Source organism: Salmo trutta, unplaced genomic scaffold, assembly GCF_901001165.1.
Source record: "Salmo trutta unplaced genomic scaffold, fSalTru1.1, whole genome shotgun sequence".
Lineage (NCBI taxonomy): Eukaryota > Metazoa > Chordata > Actinopteri > Salmoniformes > Salmonidae > Salmo > Salmo trutta.
In genome coordinates this window covers 256,069-271,429 of record NW_021822189.1, presented here as the reverse complement: position 1 = coordinate 271,429, position 15,361 = coordinate 256,069, and positions in this window count along the sequence as shown.

Below are 15,361 nucleotides of genomic sequence, written 5' to 3'. Positions count from 1 at the left end.
TATAGACCTACTCAGGATGGTTATAGACCTACTCAGGCTGGTTATAGACCTCCTCAGGCTGGTTATAGACCTACTCAGCCTGGTTATAGACCTACTCAGGCTGGTTATAGACCTTACTCAGGCTGGTTGTTATAGACCTACTCAGGCTGGTTATAGAGGCTCTAAGGCTGGTTATAGAACCTACCTCAGGCTGGTTATAGACCTACTCAGGGTTGGTTATTCGACCCTACTCAGGCGGTTGTTATAGAGCTACTTCAGGCTGCGTTATTAGACCTACTCAGGGTGCGTTCTAGACCTTACTCAGGTTGGTTCTAGACCTACTCCGGCTGGTTTATGAGCTACTCAGGCTGGTTATAGACCTACTCAGGCTGATTATAGACCTACTCAGGCTGGTTATAGACCTACTCAGGCTGGTTATAGACCTACTAAGGCTGGTTATAGACCTACTCAGGTTGGTTATAGACCTACTCAGGCTGGTTATAGAGCTACTCAGGCTGGTTATAGACCTACTCAGGCTGGTTATAGACCTACTCAGGCTGGTTATAGACCTACTCAGGCTGGTTATAGACCTACTCAGGCTGGTTATAGGCAGACTATCACATTCAACCTAAATGGAGTTATAGACCTACTCAGGCTGGTTATAGACCTACTCAGGCTGGTTATAGACCTACTCAGGCTGGTTATAGACCTACTCAGGCTGGTTATGGACCTACTCAGGCTGGTTAAAGACCTGCTCAGGCTGGTTATAGCCCTACTCAGGCTGGGTTATAGACCTACTCCGGCTGGTTTATAGACCTACTCAGGCTGGTTATAGACCTACTCAGCTGTTACAGACCTACTCAGGCTGGTTACAGACCTACTCAGGCTGGTTATAGACCTACTCAGGCTGGTTATAGACCTACTCAGGCTGGTTATAGACCTACTCAGGCTGGTTATAGACCTACTCAGGCTGGTTATAGAGCTACTCAGGCTGGTTATAGACCTACTCAGGCTGGTTATAGACCTACTCAGGTTGGTTATAGACCTACTCAGGGCTGGTTATAGAGCTACTCAGGCTGGTTATAGACCTACTCAGGCTGGTTAAGACCTACTCAGGCTGGTATAGATCTACTCAGGCTGGTTATAGACCTACTCAGGCTGGTTATAGACCTTACTGAGGCTGGTTTATAGACCTACTCAGGCTGGTTTACTAGACCTACTCCAAGGCTGGTTTTTATAGACACACTCAGACTGTGTTATAGACCTTACTCAGGCTGGTTATAGACTACTCAGGCTGGCTTATAGGCCTTCGCTCAGGCTTGGTTTATAGACCTACTCAGGCTGGTTATTAGACCTGCTGGTTATTAGACCTACTCAGGCTGGTTATAGACCCTTACTCAGGCTGGTATATAGACCTACTCAGCCTCATTATAGACCTACTCAGGCTGGTTACAGTACTACTCAGGCTGGTTATAGACCTACTCAGGCTGGTTATAGACCTACTCAGGCTCATTATAGACCTACTCAGGCTGGTTACAGACCTACTCAGGCTGGTTATAAACCTACTCAGGCTGGTTATAGACCTACTCAGGCTCATTATAGACCTACTCAGGCTGGTTACAGACCTACTCAGGCTCATTATAGACCTACTCAGGCTGGTTACAGACCTACTCAGGCTGGTTATAGACCTACTCAGGCTGGTTATAGACATGCTCAGGCTGGTTATAGACCTACTCAGGCTGGTTATAGACCTACTCAGGCTGGTTATAGGCAGACTATCACATTCAACCTAATGGAGTTATAGACCTACTCAGGCTGGTTATAGACCTACTCAGGCTGGTTATAGACCTACTCAGGCTGGTTACAGACCTACTCAGGCTGGTTATAGACCTACTCAGGCTGGTTATAGACCTACTCAGGTTGGTTATAGACCTACTCAGGCTGGTTATAGACCTACTCAGGCTGGTTATAGACCTACTCAGGCTGGTTATAGACCTACTCAGGCTGGTTATAGAGCTACTCAGGCTGGTTATAGACCTACTCAGGCTGGTTATAGACCTACTCAGGTTGGTTATAGACCTACTCAGGCTGGTTATAGACCTACTCAGGCTGGTTATAGACCTACTCAGGCTGGTTATAGACCTACTCAGGCTGGTTATAGATCTACTCAGGCTGGTTATAGACCTACTCAGGCTGGTTATAGACCTACTGAGGCTGGTTATAGACCTACTCAGGCTGGTTATAGACCTACTCAGGCTGGTTATAGACACACTCAGGCTGGTTATAGACCTACTCAGGCTGGTTATAGACCTACTCAGGCTGGTTATAGGCCTCCTCAGGCTGGTTATAGACCTACTCAGGCTGGTTATAGACCTACTCAGGCTGGTTATAGACCTACTCAGGCTGGTTATAGACCTACTCAGCCTCATTATAGACCTACTCAGGCTGGTTACAGTACTACTCAGGCTGGTTATAGACCTACTCAGGCTGGTTATAGACCTACTCAGGCTCATTATAGACCTACTCAGGCTGGTTACAGACCTACTCAGGCTGGTTATAGACCTACTCAGGCTGGTTATAGACCTACTCAGGCTCATTATAGACCTACTCAGGCTGGTTACAGACCTACTCAGGCTCATTATAGACCTACTCAGGCTGGTTACAGACCTACTCAGGCTGGTTATAGACCTACTCAGGCTGGTTATAGACCTGCTCAGGCTGGTTATAGACCTACTCAGGCTGGTTATAGACCTACTCAGGCTGGTTATAGGCAGACTATCACATTCAACCTAATGGAGTCATAGACCTACTCAGGCTGGTTACTGACCTACTCAGGCTGGTTATAGACCTACTCAGGCTGGTTATAGACCTACTCAGGCTGGTTATAGAGCTACTCAGGCTGGTTATAGACCTCCTCAGGCTGGTTATAGACCTACTCAGGCTGGTTATAGACCTACTCAGGCTGGTTATAGACCTACTCAGGCTGGTTATAGACCTACTCAGGCTGGTTATAGACCTACTCAGGTTGGTTATAGACCTACTCAGGCTCATTATAGACCTACTCAGGCTGGTTATATTTTCTCAGGGTTTGGCCTGCCATATGAGTTCTGTTATACACACAGACACCATTCAAACAATTTTAGAAACTTTAGAGTGTGTTCTATCCAAATCTACTAATTATATGCATATTCTGGGCAGGAGTAGTAACCAGATTAAATGGGGTACGTTTTCATCCGGCCGTGAAAATACTGCTCCCTATCCCAAAGAAGTTAACACGATGCCTTCTAATTGCAGTCGCTGTACTCATAATATACAGGAGAACGATTGCCTTATGGCGAGGACAGCCGTGCTGCAAGCCCAGCTTCAGACGCAATCGTTAGGCAAGGGTAATTTCAGTGTAGGAAAGGATGAAACAGCGTCTGTGCCACCAATAAGTACAGATAGTAGTATAAATCCCCTCGCACAGTCCCCGCAGCAATTTTCTCATGGCTTCTGGAAGGAAATGCTGTCGGAATGCTCAACCGGTGTCGCTCATTCAGCCGACAGAAACTTTCAACCGGTTCTCCCCATTAAGCAACAAGTCGGAGTCAGAGGCCGAGTCTTCTCTGGTTTCTCCTCTTCCTGTTACGGGGTCTGAGCTGCCGAAGCCTCCCACCATTAGCTCTGACAAATTGAAAACCCTAGTCATTGGTGACTTCATTACCCGCAGTATTAGACCTAAACAAATCAGCGATCATACACTGTTTACCAGGGGGCAGGGCTACCGACGTTAAGGCTAATCTGAAGATGGTGTGGCTAAGGCTAAAACTGGCGAGTGTAGAGAGTATAGGGATATTGTTATCCACGTTGGCACCAACGATGTTAGGATGAAACAGTCAGAGGTCACCAAGCGCAACATAGCTTCAGCGTGTAAATCAGCTAGAAAGATGTGTTGGCATCGAGTAATTGTCTCTGGCCCCCTCCCAGTTAGGGGGAGTGATGAGCTCTACAGCAGAGTCTCACAACTCAATCGCTGGTTGAAAACTGTTTTCTGCCCCTCCCAAAAGATATAATTTGTAGATAATTGGCACTCTTTCTGGGACTCACCCACAAACAGGACCAAGCCTGGCCTGCTGAGGAGTGACAGACTCCATCTTAGCTGGAGGGGTGCCCTCATCTTATCTACGAACACAGACAGGGCTCTAACTCCCCTAGCTCCACAATGAGATAGGGTGCAGGCCAAGAAGCAGGCTGTTAGCCAGCTTGTCAGCTTAGTGGAGTCTGCCACTAGCTCAGTCAGTGTAGTCAGCTCAGCTATCCCCATTGAGACCCTGTCTGTGCCTCGATCTAGGTTGGGCAAAACTAAACATGGCGGTGTTCGCCTTAGCAATCTCACTAGAATAAAGACCTCCTCCATTCCTGCCATTATTGAAAGAGATTGTGATACCTCACATCTCAAAATAGGGCTACTTAATGTTAGATCCCTCACTTCCAAGGCAGTTATAGTCAATGAACTAATCACTGATCATAATCTTGATGTGATTGGCCTGACTGAAACATGGCTTAAGCCTGATGATTTTACTGTGTTAATTGAGTCCTCTCCTCCTGGTTACACTAGTGACCATACCCCCCGTGCATCCAGCAAAGGCGGAGGTGTTGCTAACATCTACGATAGCAAATTTCAATTTACAAAAGAAAAGACTGCATTTTCAGCGTTTGAGCTTCTAGTCATGAAATCTATGCAGCCTACTCAATCACTTTTTATAGCTACTGTTTACAGGCCTCCTCACTGAGTTCCCATTCCTATTGGACCTTGTAGTCATGTCAGATAATATTCTAATATTAAAATAATCAGCTCAGAACCAAACCAAGGATCATCAAAAGCCGTGCTATGAATTCTCTGACAACCCAAAGATTCCTAGATGCCCTTCCAGACTCCCTCCACGTACCCAAGGACGTCAGAGTACAACCATTTGTTAACCTCCTAACTGAGGAACAAAGTTTTACCTTGCATAATACCCTAGATGCAGTCACACCCCGAAAAACAAAACACATTTGTCATAAGAAACTAGCTCCCTGGTATACAGAAAATACCTGAGCCCTGAAGCAAGCTTCCAGAAAATTAGAACGGAAATGGCGCTACACCAATCTGGAAGTCTTCCGACTAGCTTGGAAAGACAGTACTGACAGTACCGCAGTATCGAAGAGCCCTCACTGCTGCTCGATCATCCTAATTTTTTAACTTAATTGAGGAGAATAAGAACAATCACAAATGTATTTTTGATACTGTCACAAAGTTAACTAAAAAGCAGCATTCCCCAAGAGAGGATAGCTTTCACTTCAGCAGTGATAAATTCATGAACTTCTTTCACGAAAAGATCATGATCATTAGAAAGCAAATTACAGACTCCTCTTTAAATCTGAGTATTCCTCCAAAGCTCAGTTGTCGTGAGTCTGCACAACTCTGCCAGGAACTAGGATCAAGGGAGACACTCAAGTTGTTTAAAACTAGATCACTTGTCACATTGATGAAAAAAGTCATGGCCTCTAAACCTTCCAGCTGCATACTGGACCCTACTCCAACTAAACTACTGAAAGAGCTGCTTCCTGTGCTTGGCCCTCCTATGTTGAACATAATAAATGGCTCCCTATCCACCGGATGTGTACCAAACTCACTAAAAGTGACAGTAATAAAGCCTCTTTTGAAAAAGCCAAACCTTGACCCAAAAAATATGAAAAACTATCGGCCTATATCGAATCTCCCATTCCTCTCAAACATTTTTGAAAAAGCTGTTGCGCAGCAACTCACTGCCTTCCTGAAGATAGACAATGTATAAGAAATGCTTCAGTCTGGTTTTAGACCCCATGATAGCACTGAGACTGCACTTGTGAATGTGGTAAATTACCTTTTAATGTTGTCAGACCGAGGCTCTGCATCTGTCCTCGTGCTCCTAGATCTTAGTGCTGCTTTTGATACCATCGATCACCACATTCTTTTGGAGTGAAACCCAAATTGGTCTACACAGACAAGTTCGGGCCTGGTTCAGATCTTATCTGATATCAGTTTGTCTCTGTGAATGGTTTGTCCTCTGACAAATCAACTGTAAATGTTGGTGTTCCTCAAGGTTCCGTTTAAGGACCACTATTGTTTTCACTATATAGTTTAACTCTTGGTGATGTCATTCGGAAACATAATGTTAACTTTCACTGCTATGTGGATGACACACGGCTGTACATTTCAATGAAACATGGTGAAGCCCCAAAATTGCCCTCCCTGGAAGCCTGTGTTTCAGACATAAGGAAGTGGATGGCAACAAATGTTTTACTTTAAAACTCAGAACAAACAGAGATGCTAGTTCTAGGTCCCAAGTAACAAAGAGATCTTCTGTTGGATCTGACAATTAATATTGATGGTTGTACATTCATCTCAAATAAAACTGTGAAGGACCTCTGCGTTACTCTGGACCCTGATCTCTCTTTTGAGGAAAACATCAAGACTGTTTCAAGGACAGCTTTTTTCCATCAACGTAACATTTCAAAAATCAGAAACTTTCTGTCCAAAAATGAATCCATGCTTTCGTCACTTCTAGAATAGACTACTGCAATGCTTTACTTTCCGGATACCCAGATAAAGCACTAAATAAACTTCAGTTAGTGCTAAATACGGCTGCTAGAATCCTGACTAGAACCAAATCATTGTATCATATTACTCCAGTGCTAGCCTCTCTACACTGGCTTCCTGTTAAGGCTAGGGTTGATTTCAAGGTTTTACTGCTAACCAACAAAACATTACATGGGTTTGTGCCTACTTATCTTTCTGATTTGGTCCCTCCGTACATACCTATACGTACGCTACGGTCACAAGACGCAGGCCTCCTAATTGTCCCTAGAATTTCTAAGCAAACAGCTGGAGGCAGGGCTTTCTCCTATAGAGCTCCATTTTTATGGAATGGTCTGCCTACCCATGTGAGAGACGCAGACTCGGTCTCAACCTTTAAGTCTTTATTGAAGACTCATCTCTTCCATAGGTCCTATGATTGAGTGTAGTCTGGCCCATGGGTGTGAAGGTGAACGGAAAGGCACTGGAGCAACGAGCTGCCTTTGCTGTCTCTGCCTAGCCGGTTCCCCTCTCTCCACTGAGATTCTCTGCCTCTAACCCTATTACGGGGGCTGAGTCACTGGCTTACTGGTGCTCTTCCATGCCGTCCCTAGGAGGGGTGCGTCACTTGAGTGGGTTGAGTCACTGACGTGGTCTTCCTGTCTGTGTTGGCACCCCCCCCCCCCCCCTTGGGTTGTGACGTGGTGGAGATCTTTGTGGGCTATACTCAGCCTTGTCTCAGGATTGCAAGATGGTGGTTGAAGACATCCCTCTAGTGGTGTGGGAGCTGTGCTTTGGCAAAGTGGGTGGGGTTATATCCTGCCTGGTTGGCCCTGTCCGGGGGTATCGTTGGACGGTGCCACAGTGTCTCCCGATCCCTTCTGTCTCAGCCTCCAGTATTTATGCTGCAATAGTTTACGTGTCGGGGGAATAAGATCAGTCTGTTTTATCTGGTGTCCTGTGTGAATTTAAGTATGCTCCCTCTAACTCTCTTTCTCTCTTGTCTCGGAGGACCTGAGCCCTAGGACCATGCCTTAAGACTACCTGGCCAACTGATATTTACTCCTGAGGTGCTGACCTGTTGCACCCTCTACAACCACTGTGATTAATATTATTTGACCCTGCTGGTCATCTGTGAATGTTTGAACTTCTTGGCCATGTTCTGTTATAATCTCCACCCGGCACAGCCAGAAGAGGACTGGACACCCCTCTGAGCCTGGTTCCTCTCTAGGTTTCTTCCAATGTTCCTGCCTTTCTAGGGAGTTTTTCATAGCCACGTGCTTCTATATTTGCATTGCTTGCTGTTTGGGGCTTTAGGCTGGTTTTCTGTATAGCACTTTGTGACATCGGCTCTTGTAAAAAGGGCTTTATAAATACAATTGATTGATTGATCTGGACAAGAGGAATACCTATGTAAGAATGCTGTTCATTGACTACAGCTCAGCATTCAATACCATAGTACCCTCCAAGCACATCATTAAGCTAGAGGCCCTGGGTCTCAACCCTGCGCTGTGCAATTGGGTCCTGGACTTCCTGACGGGCCATCCCCAGGTGGTGAAGGTAGGAAACAACATCCCCACTTCGATGATCCTCAACACTGGGGCCCCACAAGGGTGCATGCTCAGCCCCCTCCTATACTCCCTGTTCACCCATGACTGCGTGGATATGCATGCCTCCAACTCAATCATCAAGTTTGCAGACGACACAACAGTATTACGCTTGATCACCAACAACAAAGAGATAGCCTACAGGGAGGAGGTGAGGGCACTCGGAGTGTGGTATCAGGAAAACAACCTCTCACTCAACGTCAACAAAACAAAGGAGATGATCGTGGACTTCAGTAAACAGCAGAGGGAGCAGCCCCCTATCCACATCGATGGGACAGTAGTGGAGAAGGTGGAAAGTTTTAAGTTCCTCGACATCACAGACAAACTGAAATAGTCACAGAGATAGTGTGGTGAAGAAGGTGCAACACAAACTTTGGCTTTGCACCTAAAACCCTCACAAACCTTTACAAATGCACAATTGAGAGCATCCTGTCGGGCTGTATCACCTCCTGGTACGGCAACTACACCATCCACAACCGCAGATGGTAGTGCGGTCTGCACAATTCATCACCGGGGGCAAACTACCTGCCCTTCTGGACACCTACAGCACACAGATTTGCGAGTATTAGGTTGTTGTGGAATTGTTAGATAGTACTGCACTGTTATTTTTATTTTTTATATATTTATTTCACCTTTATTTTACCAGGTAGGCCAGTTGAGAACAAGTTCTCATTTACAACTGTGACCTGGCCAAGATAAAGCAAAGCAGTGCGACACAAACACAGAGTTACACATGGAACAAACAAACATACTGTCAATAATACAATAGAGAAAGCCTATATACAGTGTGTGCAAATGAGTTAGGAAAGGGAGGTGAGGAAATAAATAGGCCATAGTGGCAAATTTAACACCGGTGTGATAGATGTGCAGAAGATGAGTGTGCAAGTAGCGGTATTGGGGTGCAAAGGAGCAAGATAAATAAATAAATAAATAAATACAGTATGGGGATGAGGTAGTTGGATGAGCAAATTACAGATGGGCTATTGTAACAGTGTAGGTTCCATCCCTCTCTTCGCCCCAACCTGGGCTCGAACCAGGGACCCTAAACAAACATACAGTCAATAATACAGTAGAAAAATAAGTCTGTATACAATGGGAGCAAATGAGGTGAGATAAGGGAGATAAGGCAATAAATAGGCCATGGTGGCGAAGTAATTACAATATAGCAATTAAACACTGGAATGGTAGATGTGCAGAAGATGAATGTGCAAGTAGAGATACTGGGGTGCAAAGGAGCAAGATAAATAAAATAACAATATAGTGATGAGGTAGTTGGATGGGCAATTTACAGATGGGCTATGTACAGGTGCAGTGATCTGTGAGCTGCTCTGACAGCTGGTGCTTAAAGCTAGTCAGGGAAGTAAGAGTCTCCAGCTTCAGAGATTTTTGCAGTTCGTTCCAGTCATCCAGAGAACTGGAAGGAAAGGTGGCCAAAGGAGGAATTGGTTTTGGGGGTGACCAGTGAGATATACTTGCTGGAGCGCGTGCTACGGGTGGGTGCTGCTATGGTGACCAGTGAGCTGAGATAAGGCGGGGCTTTACCTAGCAGAGACTTGTAGATGACCTGGAGCCAGTGGGTTTGGCGATGAGTATGAAGCGAGGGCCAGCAAACGAGAGCATACAGCGGTTGGTAGTATACATAACGGATGGCACTGTGATAGACTGCATCCAATTTGCTGAGTAGAGTGTTGGAGGCTATTTTGTAAATGACGTCGCCGAAGTCAAGGATCGGTAGCATAGTCAGTTTTACCAGGGTATGTTTGGCAGCATGAGTGAAGGAGGCTTTGTTGCAAAATAGGAAGCCGATTCTAGATTTAATTTTGGATTTGGAGCTGCTTAATATGAGTCTGGAAGGAGAGTTTACAGTCTAACCAGACACCTAGGTATTTGTAGTTGTCAGAACCGTCCAGGGTAGTGATTGCTAGTCGGGCGGGCAGGTGCGGGAAGCGAACGGTTGAAAAGCATGGATTTGGTTTTACTAGCGTTTAAGAGCAGTTGGAGGCCACAGAAGGAGAGTTGTATGGCATTGAAGCTCATCTGGAGGTTAGTTAATAACACAAGTGTCCAAAGAAGGGCCAGAAGTATACAGAATGGTGTCGTCTGCGTAGAGGTGGATCAGAGAATCAACAGCAATAAGAGCAACATCATTGATGAATACAGAGAAAAGAGTCGGCCCAAGAATTGAACCCTGTGGTACCCCCATAGAGACTGCCAGAGGTCTGGACAACAGGCCCTCCGATGTGACACACTGAACTCTGTCTGCGAAGTAGTTGGTGAACCAGGCGAGGCAGTCATTTGAGAAACCAAGACTGTTGAGTCAGCCGATAAGATTGTGGTGATTGACAGAGTCGAAAGCCTTGGCCAGGTTGATGAATACGGCTGCACAATAATGTCTCTTATCGATGGTGGTTTTCGAAATGTTTGTTAACTTGGCTTTTGAAGACCTTAGAAAGGCATGGTAGGATAGATATAGGTGTTATGAACCGGCTCTGAGTTCGCAACAAAAGGGAGACAACGTGGAGACAAGGAGTATCAAAATATATATTTATTAAATAAGGTAACTAAACAAAATGAACAATTAACAATGTTGTGTGTAATCAGTAGTGTAAGTGAGTGTTTTGCATACCTGAATGTAATAATGCAGTGTTGAAAGGTGCCAAAGCAAACAACCAAAAAACCACAACCAAAAACAACAAGGTGTCTGCATGGAGAGAGTCTCCCCAATGACTGTGGAAGACGTCCATTTATCATGGCACCCGAGCCCAGGTGTTTCCCATGTAGCTGACGACCCTCCCAGCTCCGCCCACCAGCATCCTAATAAGGAATCAAGAGCAAAAAGAGAGAATCCGGCAGACAGAGTGGGAGGGTCATCACTTAGGTCTGTAGCAGTTTGGGTCTAGTGTGTCTCCCCCTTCTAAGAAGGGAAGCGGCAGCTTTCCAATCTTTGGGGATCTCAGACGATACGAAAGAGAGGTTGAACAAACTAATAATAGGGGTTGCAACAATTTCGGTGCATCATTTTAGGAAGACAGGGTCCAGATTGTCTAGCCCTGCTGATTTGTAGGGGTCCAGATTTTGCAGCTCTTTCAGAACATCAGCTATCTGGATTTGGGTGAAGGAGAAATGGGGAGGCTTGGGCAAGTTGCTGCGGGGGGGTGCAGGGCTGTTGACCGGGGTAGTGGTAGCCAGGTGGAAAGCATGGCCAGCTGTAGAAAAATGCTTATTGAAATTCTCAATTATCGCGGATTTATAAGTGGTGACAGTGTTTCCTAGCCTCAGTGCAGTGGGCAGCTGGGAGGAGGTGCTCTTATTCTCCATGGACTTTACAGTGTCCCAGAACTTTTTGGAGTTATTGCTACAGGATGCAAATTTCTGTTTGAAAAAGCTAGCCTTGCTTTCCTAACTGCCTGTGTATTTTGGTTCCTAACTTCCCTGAAAAGTTACATATCATGGGGGCTATTCGATGCTAATGCAGTCCGCCACAGGATGTTTTTGTGCTGGTCAAGGGCAGTCAAGTCTGGAGTGAACCAAGGGCTATATCTGTTCCTGGTTCTACACTTTTTGAATGGGGCATGCTTATTTAAGATGGCGAGGAAAGCACTTTTAAACTGTTGGAACTAGAAGCACAAGCATTTCGCTACACTCGCAATAACATCTGCTAACCATGTGTATGTGACCAATAACATTTTATTTTATTTGACATAATAAACTAAAGCACTGATCATTGGGAATAAGATAAGAATGACTGCTAAGGCTTGATAAAAAAATTGGGACAAATATCATTCTAGTTTGCTGTTTTTTGTAAATTCTGTCCAATGTGTCAAATAATATTTTTTTTGTTTTCTCATGATTTGGTTGGGTCTAATTGTGTTGCTGTCCTGGGGCACTGTGGGGTTTGTTTGTGAACAGAGCCCCAGGACCAGCTTGCTTAGGAGACTCTTCTCCAGGTTCATCCATCTGTAGGTGATGGTTTTGTTATGGAAGGATTGGGAATCACTTCCTTTTAGGTGGTTGAAGAATTGAACTGCTCTTTTCTGGATTTTGATCATTACTGGGTATCGGCCTAATTCTGCATGCATTATTTGGTGTTTTACGTTGTACAAAGGATATTTTTGCAGAATTCTGCACGCAGAGTCTCAATTTGGTGTTTGTCGCATTTTGTGAATTCTTGGTTGGTGAGTGGACCCCAGACCTGACATAAAGGGCAGTAGGTTCTATAACTGATTCAAGTATTTTTAGACAGATCCTAATTGGTATGTCATATTTTATGTTCCTTTTGATGGCATGGAAGGCCCTTCTTGCCTTGTCTCTCAGCTCATTCACAGCTTTGTGGAAGTTACCTGTGGCGCTGATGTTTAGGCCGAGGTATGTATAGTTTTTTGTTTGCTCTAGGGCAATGGTGTCTAGATAGAATTTGTGTTTGTGGTCCTGGCGAATGGACCTTTTTTGCAACACCATTATTTTTTCATACTGAGGTTTACTGTCAGGGCCCAGGACTGACAGAATCTGTGCAGAAGATCTAGGTGCTGCTGTAGGCCCTCCTTGGTTGGGGACAGAGGCACCAGATCATCAGCAAACATTAGACATTTAACTTCAGATTCTAGTAGGGTGAGGCCGGGTGCTGCAGACTGTTCTAGTGTCCTCGCCAATTCGTTGATATATATGTTGAAGAGGGAGGGGCTTAAGCTGCATCCCTGTCTCACCCCACGGCCCTGTGGAAAGAAATGAGTGTTTGTGCCAGTTGTTTGTGTACATGGATTTTATAATGTTGTATGTTTTTACCCCAACACCACTATCCATACATTTGTATGGCAGACCCTCATGTCAAATTGAGTCAAAAGCTATTTTGAAATCAACAAAGCATGAGAAGACTGCCTTTTTTAGGTTTGTTTGTTTATCAATTAGGGTGTACAGGGTGAATATGTGGTCTGTCGTATGGTAATTTTGTAAAAAAGCCAATTTGACATTTGCTCAGTACATTGTTTTCACTGAGGAAATGAACTAGTCTGCTGTTAATGATAATGCAGAGGATTTTCCTAAAGTAGCTGTGGACGCATATCCCATAGGAGTTATTGGGGTCGAATTTGTCTCCACTGGATTCGGGTGATCAGTCCTTGGTTCCAAATATTGGGGAAGATGCCAGAGCTGAGGATGATGTTAAAAAGTTTAAGTAAAGCCAATTGGAATTTGTGGTCTGTTTATGTGACTCACCACCTGTCACGATTGTCTTCAGTGAAATAGGACCAAGGCGCAGTGGAAGTGTGGATATTTTTAATGTTCAAAAAAAAGGAGTAGAGCATCCACTTGAAACAAACAAAACAACAAACAAACAAACAATACTCACAACAGCAACAGCGTGGCAGGCTCAAACAAAACGCAGCAGTGCACACAACAATTCCCCACAACCCCAAAAGGCAAAGTAGGCCACTTATGTGTGACTCCCAATCAGCCACAACCCTCTACAGCTGTGCCTGATTGGAAGTCACACGGCCAAAATTAATGAAACAACACAAACACACAGACTCTTCTGCCACGTCCTGACCCAACTACACCCTCTACTGGTCAGGACGTGACACCACCTGAATTTGGTCTTATTTAGCAAAATTTGAAATTGTGTTTTTTACATTATATAAAAGTAGAGACTCTGAGCTACAAAAGTTTATTTCATACACAGCATTTGAGGACCAATGGGCAAGTAATTCTGCTTTGAAAGTTGATCAACTTGTAAACTCACTTTTGAGAAAATCGCCTTTGAATGTTTTGGTATCTAGTGAAGTGCTCTTCTTTGTCTACACCTACTACATTCAGCATCGTTCACACCCTCTTAAGCTTTAGCCCCACCCATCTCTTTTCCTCTCTCTGAGAGCACACTTGAAGCTCTGGCCGATGATTTGTTTACCTCTGGATAACATGAAAACAGCCTAACCAGCTCTGCTGCCAACAATTTCATTACGCTTTTTTGCCGACGTTTACTGACACCGGCCATATTCAACGGGTTTTGTACACACATCACATAACGTTAGCTAACGAGCCAGCCAGCCAACCAACGTTAGCTAGTTAAATGATAAACAGTGCCAACAATGCCACAGTGCTGGGAGCTAACCAACCAGGTTCAATGTTAGCTAGCTAATATTAGGCTCTAACTAAAAAAGCAAACGGCTCTGGGAAACAAATAATAACATCAGCTAGGGAGCCACACAGCTAACATTAGCTAGCTAGCTAGCAGTACACTTTAGCTTAAGACATATAGCTTGCTGGCTAGTTAAACAAAGTGTAAGTTCACACACGTCACATAATAGCTAACGAGCCAGCCAGCTAACGTTAGCTAGTCAAACAACAATGAACAGTGCCAACAGTGCCACAGTGTTGGGTGCAAACCAACCATGTTCCTGTTAAGTCGTGACTTGCGACATACGCCTAGTTTCCTGAATCGGGTCACATATATTAGCATTTCATTGAGGATACCATCAACACCACAGGCCTTTTTGGGATGGAGGGTTTGTATTTTGTCCTGTAGTTCATTCAATGTAATTGGAGAATCCAGTGGGTTCTGGTAGTCTTTTAATAGTTGATTCTACGATTTGTATTTGATCATGTATATTTTTTTGCTGTTTGTTCTTTGTTATAGAGCCAAAAAGATTGGAGAAGTGGTTTATCCACACATCTCTGTTTTAGATAGATAACTCTTCATGTTGTTGTTTGTTTAGTGTTTTCCAATTTTCCCAGAAGTGGTTAGAGTCTATGGATTCTTCAATTACATTGAGCTGATTTCTGACGTGCTGTTCCTTCTTTTTCTATAGTGCATTTCTGTATTGTTTTAGTGTTTCGCCATACTGAAGGTGTAGACTCAGGTTTTCTGGGAATCTATGTTTTTGGTTGGATAGGTTTCTCAATTTATTTCATAGGTTTTTGCATTATTTATCAAACTATTTGTCATTGTTGTTCATTTTTTGGGGTTTGACATTTTTAGATTTGATAGGGAAACTGAGTAGTCAAATATACCGTTTAGGTTTTCTACTGCCAAGTTTACACCTTCACTATTAGTGGAACGTTTTGTCCAGGAAGTTGTCTAAAAGGGATTGAATTTGTTGTTACCTAATTGTTTTTTGGTGGGTTTCCACACTACTTTCCTTCCATCTATAGCATTTCTTAATATTATTCAGTTCCTTTGGCTTTGATGCCTCATGATTGAGTATAT